Consider the following 18418-nt stretch of genomic DNA (forward strand, 5'->3'; position numbering starts at 1 on the left):
TTAACTTACAACAGTTCATTTAGTGATGATAAGAGTGACTTACGATCTGTTGTAAGTCCTTCGCATCCGGCACCTGTGTAATTTCAAACAGCCACTGGAGGAGTGGTTGGTTCAATAAGGACCACCTGTATGTCTTTTCATCCTGGACTGGTCTTTCTGCTGCCTGTTCCTACCACCAGAGCAGAGGTGGGTTCCTACCAGTTCGCACCTATTCGGTAGAACCGGTTTGTCAAATCTACCGAACTGGTTAGAAGAGGTTCCACCAGTGGAGCCGGAAAGCAGGCCACACCTACAGAAGAGGTTCCAAAAATTTTTGAAACCCACCACTGCACCAGAGCTATGATGGTCTACCCCAGATGAAATGGAGGGATGGAAGTTTGAAGCTCCTGAGATCAGAATAGAATAAGAGAGTTGGAAGGGATCTTGGAGGTCTTCTAGTCCAACCCCTTGCTCAGGCAGGAAAGCCTACATCACTTCAGACAAATGGTTATCCAACTTCTTCTTAAAAACCTCCAGTGCTGGAGCATTCACAACTTCTGGAGGCAAGTTGTTCCACTGGTTAATTGTTCTCACTGTCAGGGAATTTCTCCTCAGTTCTAAGTTGCTTCTCTCCTTCATTAGTTTCCATCCATTGCTTCTTGTCCTGCCTTCAGGTGCTTTGGAGAATAGCTTGACTCTCTCTTCTTTGTGGCAACCCCTGAGATATTGGAAGACTGCTATCCTGTCTCCCCTGGTCCTTCTTTTCATCAAACTAGACATACCCAGTTCCAGCAACCATTCCTTATATGTTTTAGGAAGGAGGGAGGAAGGCTTCACTGATATGGGAACTGAGGGTCATTCATTCTCCCAAATATTTATTCCGTGTGTTCAATCCTCACTACAAGTGATAATTTGTTAGGAGCCCTGTATCTGCAGTGATCCAGACTTGTGCATCAGATGGAGGGGAAAGGTTGCAGTTTAGACACTCCCAATTCAAATCAAAACATCACCTACATTCACACATACATGTTTGCAACAGCAAATGTCACACGGATCAATCTTGCCCTCTTTCTTGGCACAAGTATAAAGGCGAACTTGGTTCTGAACATGCCACTTCAGATAGCATTACTCAAAGTTAGATAATAAGCGTATCGGGAGAACAGTTCCCCATTCAACCCATCCTACACTGTTGGTTAGGACACCAATTTTCACTTCCAGAAGACTCTCGTTCTGAAATTACATGGAGAAACCATGTAACTAGTGTTACAGCTAGTTCAGAAAAGAAGCAAGTGAGAACAATCAACCCATGGGACAGAAGTTGCCTTCAGAAGTTGTGGGAGCTCCACCACTGGAGGCTTTCAAGAAGAGATTGGACTGCCATTGGTCAGAAATGATGCAGGGACTCCCACTTGGGTGGGTGGGTGGGTTGGACAAGATTACCTACCCTTCCAAATCTGTTACACTGTTAAAGTTTGACACCTAAGTAAGCACAGAAATGATCTACAATATCAGGTAGGATAGGAAGTCTACGTAGACTAGAGACAGTGTCGTCTCCTCGATACAATACAATAATACAATGCAATAGCAGAGTTGGAAGGGACCTTGGAGGTCTTCTAGTCCAACCCCCTGCCTAGGCAGGAAACCCTATACCATTCCAGACAAATGGCTATCCAACATCTTCTTAAAGATTTCCAGTGTTGGTGTATTCACAACTTCTGGAGGCAACTTCTGTTCCACTGATTAATTGTTCTCACTGTCAGGAAATTTCTCCTTAACTTCTAGGTTGCTTCTCTCCTTGATTAGTTTCCACCCATTGCTTCTTGTCCTGCCCTCAGGTACCTTGGAAAATAGTTTGACTCCCTCTTCTTATGGAACTGGGGTGGCGCAGTGGTTAAATGCAGCACTGCAGGCTACTTCAGCTGACTGAAGTTCTGCAGTTCGGCTGTTCAAATCTCACCGGCTCAGGGTTGACTCAGCCTTTCATCCTTCCGAGGTGGGTAAAATGAGGACCCAGATTGTTGTTGGGGGCAATATGCTGACTCTGTAAACCGCTTAGAGAGGGATGAAAGCCCTATGAAGCGGTACATAAGTCTAACTGCTATTGCTATTGCTATTGCTATTCTTGTGGCAACCCCTGAGATATTGGACCACTGCTATCATGTCTCCCCTAATCCTTCTTTTCATCAAACTAGACATACCCAGTTCCTGCAACCGTTCTTCATATGTTTTAGCCTCCAGTCCCCTAATATATCTTTGTTGCTCTTCTCTGCACTCTTTCTAGAGTCTCCACATCTTTTCTAGTCTCCACATCTTTTCTCTATATATATTGTATTAGGATATATAAGGCTTAACCAGCTCAGTTAAAAAACGAACATCTGCATTCATACAACATCATCCATTCAATGTTTTAATATTGCTTAGATCAATTAATCAATCAATTAACCATTGGAAGGGGCTGGTTTTAGAAGCTGTGGGTGCTTCATCACTGGGGGGATTTTAAGAAGAGACTGGACAATCCTTGTCTGAAATGGTATCCTGCTTGAGCAGGGGGTTGGACCTCCAAGGTCCCTTCTAACTCTGTTACAGGCAGTCCTCGATCTTACAACAGTTTGTTTAGTGATCGTTCAAAGTTACAATGGCACTGAAAAATGTGACTTTTATGACCGTCCTCCAGAGTTATGACCTTTTCAGCATCCCCAATTTACCATGGGACCAAAATTCAGACACTTGGCAACAGCTTTAAATCTACGACCGTTGCTGTGTTTGAAGATCATGTGATCCCCTTTTGCAACCTTCTTGCAAGCCAAGTCAATGGGGAAGCCAGATTCGCTTAACGACCAGGTTACTAACTTATCAACTGCAGCGACTCACTTAACAACTGTGGGGGGGGAGAAAGGTTGCCCGATGAGGCAAAACTCAATAAATGTCATGCTTAGCAAGAAAAATATTGGGCCCCAATTGTGGGTGTAAGTCGAGGACTAGATGCATTCTGTTCATCCCTCACTCTGAAGATCCGCCCAGGTCTGTACAATGTTGTAGAGTCAATATTTGAGTCAATATTTGCAAGAAAGGTTCTTTTAAAATCCCAGGTCAGGTCCACCCACCATGCTAAGCCATGGAGCATCTCAACGCCAACCCAGAGAGAAACATTTCGCTTCTGTCTGTACATTAGGATCTAGGTTGATGGATGTCTACTCCCTTATTCCTCCTGTTGGCAATACAGGGGGTAGATTTCATTTCTAGGTCTTGGATCCCAGAGTCCAGGAATTCTGGTACCCTTTGCTCCTCCATGGATTCCCATTCTGGCTTTGTGCAGGCAACAATCTCCCAGCCCTTTGTCCCCATCTGAAGAGGGAAAACAGCCTGCCGCCTTCATCACACAATGGTAAGGATGCTAAAACACAACCACAGCAATGAAATCCTTTCCAACAATGCACATTCTCTCTCTCTCTCCCTCTCCCTCCCTCCCTCTCTCCCTCCTTCTCTCCCTCTCTCTTTTTCTCTCTCTCTCTGTTCATCATATACACATCTTTTTTTTTGAATGGGATTTTGATGTCAGCTAAATATCTACCTCTCCCTGAGGACAACCAGCCACCAGAAAAAGCCTGCAGAGGTGCAGAAAAAACACACACACACACACACACACACACACACACACACACACACACACAAGGAGCTGAACGTAAGAAGCAGGAACCGAGAGAATCTCCACGCCCACCTAGCCGCTGCACATACTACTCAACTAGAGAGGATGGCTTGCTCAACCACAAAAAGGAAGAAAGGCAGGGAGGGTCAAACCCAGAGCACACGCCGGTCCTGGGTTCCCATCAACTCTGCCATCCTGCAGACACATCCTGCCAGGCCTTAGCACCCTATATCCTCTCCCCCCCACCACCAGCCCACCACTCATGTTCTTGATGTCTTCTCCGAGATGACCCACCAGCAGTGTGGTGGCCATGCCACCCAACCCTGAAAGTGGGCAGGAGAAGAGCACTTGCCCCTAGAGAACAAAGTGGCTGCCAGGGAGGGGGGAAACAAAACAACCCCCACCAAAAAACCACATCAGTCCTGGAGACAAAGACGATGCAGGCGAGATTCAACCTTTCTCCTGATTTCCTTGAATTCGGGCTCTGCCAGCCTTCTCAAGCCAAGCAGGGAGATGCCCCTCCAAAAAATAAGCCAGCTATTGTCCAGGTTGCATTTCTGGCTTTTCAGCCCAAGACAAAGCTCTGGCAACTCCATCCTTCCCCAAAAAATCCAGGTGAGCAGCAGGATCATCTGTATCCTTACCTTTGCTTTCAGCTGCCCATCATCCTGCTTCTGTCTCTTTCAGGGGCTTCGGCAAAACGGGCAGCTCCGCCCTCCTGCCAGTTCCACTTTTTGGGTTTCACACCAGAGCGCCACTGAACGCACCCAGCCTGCTTCCAAGCACATGACCAGAATATCAATCAGTCCCTCCCCTCCCCTCTCCTTCTCTTTCCTGGGACCCCCCCCTCCCTCTTCCCTTCAAAAGGTGACTGGGGTGGGGTTGGGGAGACACAAGGCCATTCAGCAGCTTTTGCCCAATAGCCTGGCCAGGTTTGCTTCCTCCTTCCCAGTGAGCAAGCAAGCCCTTTTGCATTTTAAAGAAAGAAGGGGGAAGGGTGCCAAAGGAAGAAGAAGAAAAAAGAAGGAGAAAATCCAGCTCTTCCGGGGAGGAGGGGAGGGGGAAGAAATTAGGGGCCAACTGGCCAAACGTTGCACAAATCACACACTCACACACACACACACCCCTCCTTGGTTTTGGAGAAGGGCACATGCAAGACACTGTGTTTCTGAGCCTCCTGGTTGGAGCAAGTTTTTTTCCCCAATCTAATTTAATTTTTTTTTACTGTATTTATTTTGTCAAGCATGTATAAGATAACAGATATCAGTATAAACACGATTATGAACACAGGGAATGGATACAAATAAGTGGGGACAGGAGGACAGGGACGGTAGGCACACTGGTGCGCTTATGCACGCCCCCTTTACGGACCTCTTAGGAATGGGGTGAGGTCAACAGTAGACACTCTTAGGTTAAAGTTTTGGGGGTTTGAGGATGTAACAACCGAGTCAGGTAGAGCATTCCAGGCGTTGACCACTCTGCTGCTGAAGTCGTATTTTCTGCAATCTGAGTTTGGAGCGGTTTGTATCTATTGTGTGCTTGTGTGTTGTGGTTGAAGCTGAAGTAGTCATTGACAGTTGGACGTTGTAGCAGATAATTTTATGTACTACGCTTAGGTCAGATCGAAGGCAGCATAGTTCTAAGTCGACGAAGTCCACAAAATTTCAAGCCTGGTGGCATAAGGGATTCTGTTGTGAGCAGAGGAGTGTGGGACTCTTGTGAAATATCTCTGGACTCGCTCGATCGTATTAATGTCCGATATGCAGTGCGGGTTCCAGGCAGACAAGCTGTATTCGAGAACTGGTCTAGCAAAGGTTTTATACGTCCTAGTTTGCAATCCAATTATTATCAGAGAAGAAGCTGCGCAAGATTAGGTTAACAACTTTCAATGCTTTTTGGCAATTCCGTTACAGGAAGCTCTGGCACTTATCTCTTCCCAAATAAAAATAAAAACCAAAATTGAAAAAAAATATGCCACAATACAAAGGTAGAAAACCCATTTTCTCCCTCCCTCCCCAGCCCCAAGAACTGCATTACACGCTCACTTCTTGGCCACCCAGTTTTCTGCACTTAAAATGTTCTACTTACATGGGGAGACATGTTTGCGTATGGGGAGCCCTCGACTCGCGATCGCAATGAAGACCAACATTTCTGTTGCTAGCCATGCCCCATGTTGCATTGTAACTTGGTCAGTAAATGAAGGGTTGTAAGTTGAGGACTACCTATGCCCTTGTTCAAGCGGATGTCCCCTAGATGCACTGGACTACCATCCCCATTATCCACAATGATGCCACCTGTGGATGATGGGAATGGCAGCCCGATCCATCTGGAGCAGGGGTGAAATCCAGCAGGTTCTGACAGGTTCTAGAGAATCGGTAGCAGAAATTTTGAGTAGTTAGGAGAACTGGCAAATGCCACCTCTGGCTGGCCCAAGGGTTGGGTGGGAATGCGGATTTTGCAGTATCCTTCCCCTGCCATGCCCACTAAGCCACACCATGCTCACCAAGGCATGTCCACAGAACCAGTAGTAACAATTTTTGAATTTTACCACTGATCTGGAGACTGCTAGGTTGAGGAATAGCAATAGCACTTAAGAGTTATATACCACTTCACAGTGCTTTGCAGCCCTCTCTAAGCCGTTTACAGAGTCAGCCTTTTGCCCCTAACAATCTGGGTCCTCATTTTACCCACCTCGGAAGGATGGAAGGCCAAGAAAACCTTGAGCTGGTCAGGATTGAACTGCTGGCAGTGGGCAGAGTTAGCCTGCAATACTGCATTCTAACCACTGGGAGGGAGGGAGGGAGGGAGGGAGGGAGGGAGGGAGGGAGGGAGGGAAGGAAGGAAGGAAGGAAGGGCAATAGCCCTTAGACTTATATATCGCTTCACAGTTTCTTTACAGCCCTCTCTAAGCGGTTTACAGAGTCAGCCTCTTGCCCCCAACACTCTGGGTCCTCATTTTAACCACCTCGGAAGGATGGAAGGCTGAGTCAATCTTTAGCCTGGTGAGATTTGAACTGCTAGCAGTCGGCAGAGTTAGCCTGCAATACCACTTTCTAATCACTGTGCCATCACGGTGATTTGTAGAGCAAAGGGGATGCCAGAGATGTGGGCAGGTCATCACATGTGCTTTGTTTCTGCAAGCCACAACTATTTCAACATCCTATGAAGAATTGCTTCATATTCTTCATCCAGTATGAAGAACGGTTGCAGGATTTGGGTTTGGCTGGTCTAAAGAAAAGAAGAATTAGGGGTGACATGATAGCAGCATTCCAGTACTTGAGGTGCTGCCACAAAGAAGAGGGAGTCAAGCTATTCTCCAAAGCACCAGAGGGCGGGACAAGAAGCAATGGGTGGAAACTAATCAAAGAGAGAAGCAACCTGGAATTAAGGAGAAACTTCCTAACAGTGAGAACAGTTAACCAGTGGAACAGCTTGCCTCCAGAAATCATGGGCACTCCAGGCATCCCTGGAGGTTTTTAAGAAGAGCCTAGACAGTTACAACTGAAATGGTATAGGTTCTCCTGCTTGAGCAGGGGGCTGGACTAGGAGACCTCCAAGGTCCCTTCCAGCTCATCCTATTCCCATTCCTATTCCATTCTTCATCTAATGCCTCCTTTCAGCACTCAGAAATATCCTTTAGACACAACCTTCCAACTTTGGCTTAATCTATGGAAAATAGATCTTAGCCATTCATGGTAAGGAACCTATTTGAGCATAGAAGGACCATGACTGAAAACTCAGCATCTTCTCTGTTTCATCACTGAAAAATGTCTTGGTTGGCCACATCGCTATGATTTGCTTAACCCATGAAAACTAAACAAACATGAATTGGTTAGGAGTCAGACACGGATCACAATAAGCTATAAATTATGGTTTACAGTGTACAATAGTTAAAGGTAAAGATTCCCCTCGCACATATGGGCTAGTTGTTCCTGACTCTTGGGGGTGGTGCTCAACTCTGTTTCAAGGCCAAAGAGCCAGCACTGTCTGAAGACGTCTCCGTGGTCATGTGGTCGGCAGGACTAAAAGGTGCACGGAACACTGTTACCTTCCCACCAATGGGGGTCCCTATTTTTCTACTTGCATTTTTACATGCTTTCAAACTGCTAGGTTGGCAGAAGCTGGGACAAGTAACAAGACCTCACTCATTACGTGGTGCTAAGGATTCGAACCGCCGAATTGCTGACCTTTCTGATTGACAAGCTCAGTCTCTTAGCCATTGAGCCACCGCATCCTATACAATAGTTAGGCTCACTCAATATGTTATGTTCAGATCATCCAATCCACCCGAGATAATTGGACCTGCCATCCTGTGTTTCATTGCAGCCTGCTGAAATCAGCCCTTGGGCCTAGATTAAGACCTCAGACCCAACCACCTATTCCTCCTATAGGGTTGCAAGCAGAAACCCATTATGAGGTGAAGATGATTTTAGATTCTAGACTGTAGAAGTTAGTTACAATATTTAGTTCATTGGAAAGGATACCCTTTGTCTGAAGCTACCTGGGTTAAGAGTTGGGATGTAAAAGCAGATAGATTGGTGAACCAATTCCATGACAAGTACCCTGATAAGGCAAAAGGTTCCCCAGGAGGCAGGGGGAGAGGTGGTTTGGTGTATGATTTTAACCAAGGGTAAAATCCAGAAGGTTCTGACAGGTTCTGGAGAACCGGTAGCGGAGATTTTGAGTAGTTCGGAGAATTGGTAGTGGAGATTTTGAGTAGTTCGGAGAACCGGCAAATGCCACCTCTGGCTGGCCCCAGAGTGGGATGGGAATGGAGATTTTGCAGTATCCTTCCTCTGCCATGCCCACCAAGCCACGCCCACCAAGCTACACCACACCCACTAAGCCACGGCCACAGTACTGATAGTAAAAAAAATTGAATTTCACCATTGATTTTTAACCCCCAATTACTCTTGTTACAGGACACACTTTTCTGCTAAGGGAGGGGGGGAAGTCCTGTCAGACCTGGAAGCCATCTTTTACATTGGGCCTGAAGCAGGTGTGAAATGCTACCGGTTCGGGCGAACAGTTATTTCCGACGATCAGATGGGTGACGATCAGCTGTGATGCGCGATATATATTAGCTAGAATCGATGAATTCCTTGCTTTCTAGCTAATCTAAATCACATGACACAGCAGATTTCTCCCCCTCCTTGCTGTTCTACTTACCTTTGCAAACTCAGAAGGGTTCAGAACGTTCCTTTTTTTTAGCGCTGTGCGGGGGCGCCTCAGGCGCCAAGCACGCACTCGGTAGCAGACACAAACTGGTAGCAGACCTCAGAGGATTTCACTGCTGGCCTGAAGGCCCAATGCAAAAGATGGCTTCTTTAAGTCTGACAGGGACAGATGTAAGGATGATTCATAGGTTGACTCAATTGGCTTGGTCTCTTAGGAGGCAATAAGAGAAAACACCAAGAGGAAATATCTCCTTGGCCTTGAGGATGTGAGACCAGCCAGGGAAGCTTCAGAAGAACAGAAAGACATAACACACACACACAAACAAAAACCACACCAGTTTTTTTTGGTGATATTGATAGCAGAATGAGCGTGGTTGGAAAAGACAAGAGTGGAATATTGGAATGGGAGATCGACAGATTAGAATTTTATCTCAGACTCCAGAATATAGAAGAAGAAAAGGGTGAAAACTTGGCAAAAGCAATGACAGAAATTCTGGCAGAAGCACCGGTGATAACCAAAGGAAAGTTGATGGAAGGAACAGACGAGGGGTTTCGAGTTTTCACAAGATATGCAATGAAAATCAAGTTGCCAAGAGAAGTCCATATAAGATCTACCAAGAAAGCAATTAGAACATAAATATTACAAATGGCAAGAGATATAAGACTGCACTACTATTGGAAGGATACAGGATGATGTAATGAAATGCTACAATAAAAACTAATTTAAGAGTAAGGTTCTACATTTAGGCAAGAAAAACAAAATGCACAGGTACAGTATAGATGGTACTTTGCTCAATAGTAGTAACTGTGAGAGGGATCTTGGAGTCCTAGTGGACAACCATTTAAATACGAGCCAGCAGTGTGCAGCAGCTGCCAAAAAAGCCAACACAGTTCTAGGCTGCATCAACAGAGGGATAGAATCAACATCCCCTGAAGTGTTAATACCACTTTATAATGCCTTGGTAAGGCCACGCTTGGAATATTTACATTCAGTTTTGGTTGCCACAATGTAGAAAAGATGTGGAGACTCTAGAAAGAGTGCAGAGAAGAGCAGCAAAGAGGATTAGGGGTAGGGGACTGGAGACTAAAACATATGAAGAACGATTGCAGGAACTGGGTATGTCTAATTTAATGAAAAGAAGGAGTAGGGGAGATATGAAAGCAGTCTTCCAATATCTCAAGGGTTGCCACAAAGAAGAAGGAGTCAAACTATTCTCCAAGGCACCTGAGGGCAGAACAAGAAACAATGGGTGGAAACTAATCAAGGAGAGAAGCAACTTAGAACTGAGGAGAAATTTTCTGCAGTGAGAACAATTAATCAGTGGAACAGCTTGCCTCCAAAAGTTGTGAATGCCCCAACACTGGAAGTCTTTAAGAAGATGTTGGATAGCCATTTGTCTGGAACGGTATAAGGTTTCCTGTCTAGGCAGGGGGTTGGACTAGAAGACCTCCAAGGTCCCTTCCAACTCTGCTGTTGTATTTTATTGTTTTAAATTTAGTTAAACTTAGAATATTACACATAAAATGAAGTAATAATAGTTATAGTCAAATAAATGATTAACAATGATAATAATGCATATATACTAGATTGATAATATGAAATTTTATATAAATTGTAAGTGAGGAGAGGATGTAACCAAAGCTAAACAATTTTATATAGAATACAATATAAAGATATAATATTACTGGATGGTTTTAGGATGATGTAATGAAATGCCCTAATATAAATTTATTCTAAATTTAGAATATCTCACATAAAAGGATGTAATAATAATTATAGTCAAACGAATGTTTAATAATGATAATAATTGTATACATACATATTAGATTGATAATATGAGATTCTATATAAATTGCAAGTGAAGAGTAGGGTGAGGAAGCACAAAAGTTTTGTAACCAATCGACATACTGTATGTAATTGGAGGATGGTTTTTATGTTTTACGTTTGTTTATGTTTGTTTGTTTAAAAATAAAATAAAAAATGCCGGCTAAAAAATATCTTTAAAGATAAAAATATCTTTAAAAATATCCAAATATTTTCCACAAAAATTCTCGATGATAAGGCAGGTTTCAAACCAGCCCTGAAGACATGAAATGCAAAACTTAGAAACCACAATATTCCCAATGACAAATGGCCTCTGGATTCACATACAAAACGGCCAGGAAGTTCCACATTTGGAATATTCATTGCCACAAATTATAAATCTCTCAATGGTCTTTAATAGGCTTCTGCTTCTTATGCTTCCAGGTGGTCAACATGTCATATCCATTGTACCTGCTGCTCCCAAACACTCGTTTGCTATTACCACAGTTGAGTGTAAAATTATTTCTTAAGGTGGGAATCTTTTGAAAATGGAATTGGAGGAGAAGATATCTGGGTCAATGGCAATGTCCATTCATCCCATCTAGCTCAAAGGTGGGGAAGCTATGGCTGGTTCAGGGATTCTGGGAGTTGAAGTCCACAAATAAAAGGTTCCCCACCCTTGATCTAGCACAGGGGTCAGCAACCTTAAATATTCAAAGACATTCAAACACATGGACTCATTTCCCACAGGGAAAAAAAAAACACCGGGAGCCACAAAAACCTTCCCGCATCTGACTATTTCCTGAGCGCCCACAAAATTAGCGTATGTATTTCAACTAAAAGTTCTGCTTTCTTCTGAAACTTTTTTTTTCTTGAATTTATCCATGATTGGCCTACCGGGGGTCGAAAAGCTCAATGTATCGTACCCTAGCAGGTGTTGCACATTGGCAGTTGTGACACATATTTTGAGCGACAGGGAGCCGCAACAGAGGAATGAAAGAGCCACATGCGGCTCCAGAGCTGCGGGTTGCTGACTCGTGATCTAGCACAAAGCATCTTCAAGTAGCTGAAGGGCCTTCACGACATTTAAGACCGTTCTGGACATGCCACAAATGCACACACCTATTCTGTCATAGCCGCACAGGATGTAGGAAAACTCATTTGTCATACAGGTAGACTTTGACTCATGGCCACAGTTGTGACCAACATTTCTGTTGTTAAACGAGACAGTGGATAAGAGAATTTTGTCCCCTTTTGTGACCTTTTTTGCTGCAGTTGTTAAGTTAGTAATACAGTTATTAAGGGTATCTGGCTTCTCCATTGATTTTGCTGGTCAGAAGGTCACACAAAAGGTGATCCCATGATCCCAGGAGATTGCCGCCATCATAAAGATGAGTCAGTTGTTACGTGAATCTCGCTTCTCCATCGAGTTTGCTGGCCATAAGTTCATTAAAGGCAATAAGTTGCCAAGTGTCTGAATTTTTGATCACTTGGTCATGGAGATGTTGCCATGCTCCTAAGCGTGAAAAACACTCATTTCCCCCCCCCCCCAGTATTTCTTGCAACTTCGGTCATGAAGCGAATTGTCATAAGTCAAGGACTACCTGTCCTATGTCTGAGACACTGCAAGAGAGAAATGAAAACAGCCTGGATCCCGTCAGCAAATTACTATCTGCTTTAACATGACTTTTCCACGTGCGAGCAGGTTCTAGAAACATTAAGGCACACTAAAGTAGGAGAGAGATTTCACCCAGAATTTCAGCTAGACAGAATTTCACCCAGCTTCCTTGAATTAAGAAACTGGCTCTAACGTCCACCTCTTTTGAACGTGATTTGTTAACCGGAGAGCGAAGCGGACTACAGATAGTTTTCTGTCCCTAAGCTTTCCTATTTGAGATTCCTCTTGAATCTTAATTCAGCGATGAATTCATCGATGTCGATGGAAAGCAGAAAAAACAGCACCATTCTGCTCCCCACCCCAATTCTCCCCGCAGGCTACAAGAAATATGGAGGACAACGTGATTTCAGCAATCATCACTTCTGCCCAAAGTTGTCTGAAGTTTCGCAGTAAGCGCAGAATTGTCCCAAGGAGCAAACTTGGGTGGTGTGAAGTTTCAGTTTCCTACGCTCTGTTTGTGGTTTCTTCTTCCTCTTGAGAGGACTGAGTTGGACAGAGAACATGATGAAGCAGGACTGCTACAGGAATGGGTGTGGAAGGAATAGCCCACGCTGCTGGGAGTAGAAATTGCTAAATCTGGAGGAGAGTATAGGGACGAAGGAGGGAGTCCTTGCGTCCAGTCTGCAACTAGCACCCACCCCTTGCCTAGAGAAATGAGATATTTTAGGAAATATTAAAAGGGCAGAATATTTTCCCCAAAAGGAAGGCAGAAACTTAGTGTCGCCCCCCCCCCCCCCCCGACTCCTCCACCTATGTCAATGGGCCATTAAGACCTGAGCCAGTCTATTCTACGTAACAAAGATCTACCTCCTTCAGGCAGAGCCATAATAGCAATCCCAAAGTCCTTTCATTACATCACCCAGCAGGAGTCAACCAAGCTTGGGAGTCAGTAGTAATGGCTAACTTTTTGTCGTCGAAAGCATAATACAATGCGCACATGACACATACCTCCCCCCCTGTGTACACACGTTCCCCCATGTTTAATGAAAAGGAGGACTAGGGGAGATATGATAGCAGTGCTCCGATATCTCAGGGGCTGCCAGAAAGAAGAGGGAGCGAAGCTATTCTCCAGGGCACCTGAGAGGTAGAAGAAGAAGCAATGGGTGGAAACTAATCAAGGGGAGAAGCAACTTAGAACTGAGGAGAAATTTCCTGACAGTGAGAACAATTAATCAGTGGAACAACTTGCTTCCAGAAGTTGTGAATGCTCCAACACTGGAAGTCTTTAAGAAGATGCTGGATAGATATTTGACTGAGATGGTATAGGTTTCAGTTTCAGTTTCAGTTCACTTTATTTGTATGCCGCCCTTTTCCCTGGGGGGACTCAGGGCGGCTCACAGTTCAAAAGGGGTGGGGGAAGGACAAACAATTTACAACATAAAAACATTACATCATTTAAGAACTCAACAGTCATACAATTCGAGTAGGGGTTAGAATCTTTAACCCCAGGCCAGCCGGGATAGCCAGATTTTAAGTGCGGCGCGGAAGGTCTGGAGGGTGGTGAGGGTCCGGATCTCCACGGGGAGTTCGTTCCAGAGGGTCGGAGCAGCCACCGAGAAGGCTCTCCTCCGAGTAGTTGCCAGTCTACACTGGCTGGCTGATGGAATTCGGAGGAGGCCTAATCTATGCGATCTTATCGGTCTAGTGGAGGTGATTGGCAGTAGGCGGTCTCTCAAGTACCCAGATCCAATACCATGAAGGGCTTTGTAGGTGACAAGTAGCACCTTGAAGCGCACCCGGAGATCAACAGGCAGCCAGTGCAGGTCGCCGAGGATAGGTGTTACGTGGGTGAATCGAGGTGCACCCACAATCGCTCGCGCGGCTGCATTCTGGACCAGCTGAAGTCGCTGAATACTCTTCAAGGGCAGCCCCATGTAGAGCACATTGCAGTACTCCAGCCTAGAGGTCACAAGGGCACGAGTGACTGTTGTGAGGGCCTCCCGGTTCAGGTAGGGGCGCAACTGGTGCACCAGGTGAACCTGGGCAAATGCCCCCCTGGTTACAGCTGACAAATGGTGTTCAAAAGTCAGCTGAGGGTCCAGGAGGACTCCCAGGGTTTCCTGCCTAAGCAGGGGTAGGACTAGAAGACCTCCAAAGTCCCTTCCAACTCTGTTATTCTATTATATTCTATATTCCCTATTTTATTTTATTCTATTCCATTCTATTCATTCTATTCTATTCTCTATTGTATTCATTTTATTCTATTGTATTCTATATTCGCTATTCTATTCTATTCTATTCTATATTCTATTCTATTCTATTCATTTTATTCTATTCTATATTGTCTATTCTATTAATTCTATTCTATTCTATTCTATTCTATTCTATTCTATTCTATTCTATTCTATATTGTCTATTCTATTCTATATTCCCTATTCTATTCTATATTCCCTATTCTATTCTATATTCCCTATTCTATTCTATATTATTCTATTCTATTCTATTTTATTCTATATTGTCTATTCTATTCTATTCTATTCTATTCTATATTCCCTATTCTATTCTATATTCCCTATTCTATTCTATATTTCCTATTCTATTCTATATTATTCTATTCTATATTATTCTATTCTATTCTATAACCTGATATCATGATGGTGGATCCCTCATGGAACTTCAGCCCCTTTGCCCGAACCAGTGGTGGGATTCAATTTTTTTTACTACTGGTTCCGTGGGCATGGCTTGGTGGGCGTGACATCTTGGGCATGGCAGGGGAAGGATACTGCAAAATCCCCATCCCCTCCCGATCAGCTGGGACTCAGGAGGCAGAGAATAGATGGGGGCGGGGCCAGTCAGAGGCGGTATTTGCCGGTTCCCCAAACTATTCAAAATTTCCGCTACCGGTTCTCCAGACCTGGTCAGAACCTGCTGAATACCACCTCTGACACACTCTCCAGAGGTGAAATCAAGCAAAGCTGCTTTGTGTGTGGTTTTTAATACATACATTATATATGAGCAGTTTATCATGACTGATGGGCTACCACCCTTAAATTCCATAAATGTCTCACCTTCAAGTAGGGATATTTTTGATCTCTTTATTTATTTTTATTGTGTAAAATGCAAATAAGAAAACAGGAAATTAAGAACACTGTATTGAAACATGGAATAAGTTAATAATGAAAAACTATGACTTAATATAAATGTGTATTATTATTAGAAATACATAAGCTGGATGAATGCAAGAACTAGGATTAATACTACTAGTTTTATCTGTATTAAAATGTATGGCACTCAGTTCACACTGTTCATGTGTTGATACCCTATTTCCCCCAAAATAAGACCTCCCCGGATAATAAGCCCAATTGGGCTTTTGAGTGCATGGACTAAAATAAGCCCTCCCCAAAAATAAGCCCTCCCTGAAAAACATTCCAACACAGCAGAAGCCATGAGATGGTCATGCTCGCTGCCTCCTGCACCTCAAAAATAATAAGACCTCCCCGAAAATAAGGCCAAGCACTTATTTCGGGTGTCCAAAAAAAATAAAACTCTTATTTTCGGGGAAACACAGTATGTATATGCAAAATAAAATTAAAAAAACTTGGGGGAGGGAGAAAGAAAAGAAAATAGGAAATTAAAGGAGGGAAAAGGAACAGGGAAAAGAGAGTGTGAAATTCAAGGAGGAAGAGAAAAAGAAGAAAAGGGAGCATTAACTTCCAACTCTTCCTACCACAGTACAAGATTATCACACTCCAACCTCCACTTTAACACATCAATACATAACTAGCCATTTCTATAACACCAAATCTTTCTAATCAACAAAATGAAAACCAAAATCAATTTCCCCCCCTTCACAAGCACAAATTCCAGAAGCGATATCCAAAGGGGAACATGTTTTCCTCTTTAAATCAAGTAATCAAGTTAACCATTCCTGCTTTAACTTCCTTGCTATGGAAATACTAATTGTGTATTTCCACTTGCATCGAGTCAACTTTGTGAGCTGCCACCATTTTTATCTACAAAATTTATTGTATTCTTTCAAATTCTTTGACCTTGCTGGAGGAAAAAAAAAAGAGGAGAGGGTGAGGGGGGGGGAAGCCTTTCTTTTTCACCGTCACCATATATTTTATAACACAAATATTTTATGTTTTCTGCAAGACAAGAAAACATTAAATCAATGCCTTTATACCTAGGGTCAATCCACAAGGACTTTACAAAGTCAAGATGGTGGACATATCTAAGAAAAGTAGTCAGAACTTCAATCCTGAGGTTGTGGTAGCCATCTTGACATTTTTAGCTCCTCAAGGAGAGCCTGCCTGCTTAGACCTAGGATTTTGGGAGGGTATGAAGACCAAACTGTTTTGGTCACCCTTCCCTTTTCTTCTTGGCCTAATCCAGTGAAGAAGCCTCAGGCAACTGAATGAAGCTTCTTTCTTGTGGTGTCTCCTTGCTTTCTGGTAACAGAGAGCAAGTCAAGTGACCTTCTGACCAGTGATGGTCAGAAGATATAGTTTTAAGAGGCAGAGAGCTTCCAAGACTTGACAACAAGTCCAGTGCCTAGTCATATTTACCCTGACACACTAACAGCTTTTCCTTCTACTCTTCCCAAGCCTTCATCATTTCCTACCTTCCTTATTTTAAGGGCCAAGAGAGGAATCCCACCACAGAAGTTCCTGGAGATGGCCTTTCTCCCAGCCAGTTATTAAAGGCTGAAGGAAAATGGCTGGTAAGAAGGTTGCAGGGGAGAATGAGAGAGATATGATTCAACAGCTGTTGAGAATCTTGACCTTGCTAAAGTTCTTGAATACCTCTTAAAGGAAAACCAACCAGTCCTCGGTCCTCACAATACCAGTAGTGGCCAAAAGTGTGGAAACCTTTTGGGAAAAATGTACAGTATTTTTGAGGTTTGATGTCTAATAATACCACTTTTTTTTGGGGGGGAGTAGTACCATAAAATTATATATCAATGGAAAGATAATTTAATCAAGAATGTAATGCAAATGACTTTTATGAAGGATTTGCTATTAGAATAGCAGTTATAAAGAAGAAAAGTGAAACAGGTAGAAACAGTCAGAGGTGGTACTTCTCCAAATTGCTCAAAGTTTCCGCTACCAGTTCTCCAGAACTGGTCAGAATCTGCTGAATTTCACCTCTGACGCAGTCTCCAAAGGTGAAAACAAGCAAAGCTGCTTTGTGTGTCTTTTAATACATATATTATATACCAGCAGTTTATCATAACTGATGGGTCACCACCACCTATGCTCAGCAATCCTATCAGCACTTTAAGGTGGGCCAGACCAGGAAACCAGAGCTATGAGTGCTAATCCAGGTAGTCCTTGACTTACGACCACAATTGAGTCCAAAATTTATGTTGCTAAGTTATAGAACTCTCTATATCCTATATCCTATCCTATTCTATATTCTACTCTACTCTATTCTATATTCTACTCTATTCTCTTCTACCCTATTATCTTTTCTTCTACTCTCTTCTATCCTATATCCTATATTCTATTCTACTTTATTCTATATTCTGTATTCTCTTCTCTTCTCTTCTACCCTATTCTCTTCTACTCTACTCTATTCTATATTCTATAGTCTATAATCTATTCTACTCTATTCTATATTCTACTCTACTCTATTCTCTTCTCTTTTCTTCTTCTCTATTCTATTCTATTATATTCTATATTCTATATTCTATATTCTATTCTACTCTATTCCATATCATACTCTGCTCTATTCTATATTCTACTATATTGTCTTCTCTTCTATATTCTATTCTACTCAATTCTCTTCTCTTCTACTCTACTCTATTTTCTTCTATATTCTATATCCTATATTCTGCTCTAGTCTCTTCTATATTCTATACTCTACTCTACTCTACTCTACTCTACCCTACCCTACCCTACCCTACCCTACCCTACCCTACCTTACCCCATCCTTCTGAAAGCCGCCAGCCACAGGGCATGAGTGAGGTATAGGAAGGCAAACTTCCGTCCTTCCTCCCGTCCTTCCACAGGTGAAGAATGTGCTTCAGGCTTTTTGCATCCCTCCCTGCTCTCAGAGCAACCCATAAATCATTCTGATGTTGTGAAAACAAATCTCTAAACTTTAAACTTTTAAGCTGAGGGTAAAAAAGAAAATAAAAGAAAACCAGTCACAATCTGCCTGTCAAGAGCATAAACACACATATGAACTGA

General features: G+C 43.3%; 1 protein-coding gene across 2 annotated transcripts in view; it reads right to left on the reverse strand.

The window, feature by feature from the left end:
- SEPTIN12 (septin 12) overlaps positions 1-18418 on the reverse strand; it is an 89361-nt gene that overhangs the window by 40062 nt on the left and 30881 nt on the right. Inside the window, exon 1 of one of the 2 annotated variants that reach the window (XM_032230138.1) lies at positions 4270-4346. The exons of the other annotated variant lie outside the window; for it this stretch is intronic. The gene's annotated coding sequence lies outside the window, so the exon portion shown is untranslated. Of the gene's footprint in view, positions 1-4269; positions 4347-18418 lie in introns of those variants that run through there. 2 annotated transcript variants of the gene reach the window in all.

Source organism: Thamnophis elegans, chromosome 14, assembly GCF_009769535.1.
Source record: "Thamnophis elegans isolate rThaEle1 chromosome 14, rThaEle1.pri, whole genome shotgun sequence".
Taxonomy (NCBI): domain Eukaryota; kingdom Metazoa; phylum Chordata; class Lepidosauria; order Squamata; family Colubridae; genus Thamnophis; species Thamnophis elegans.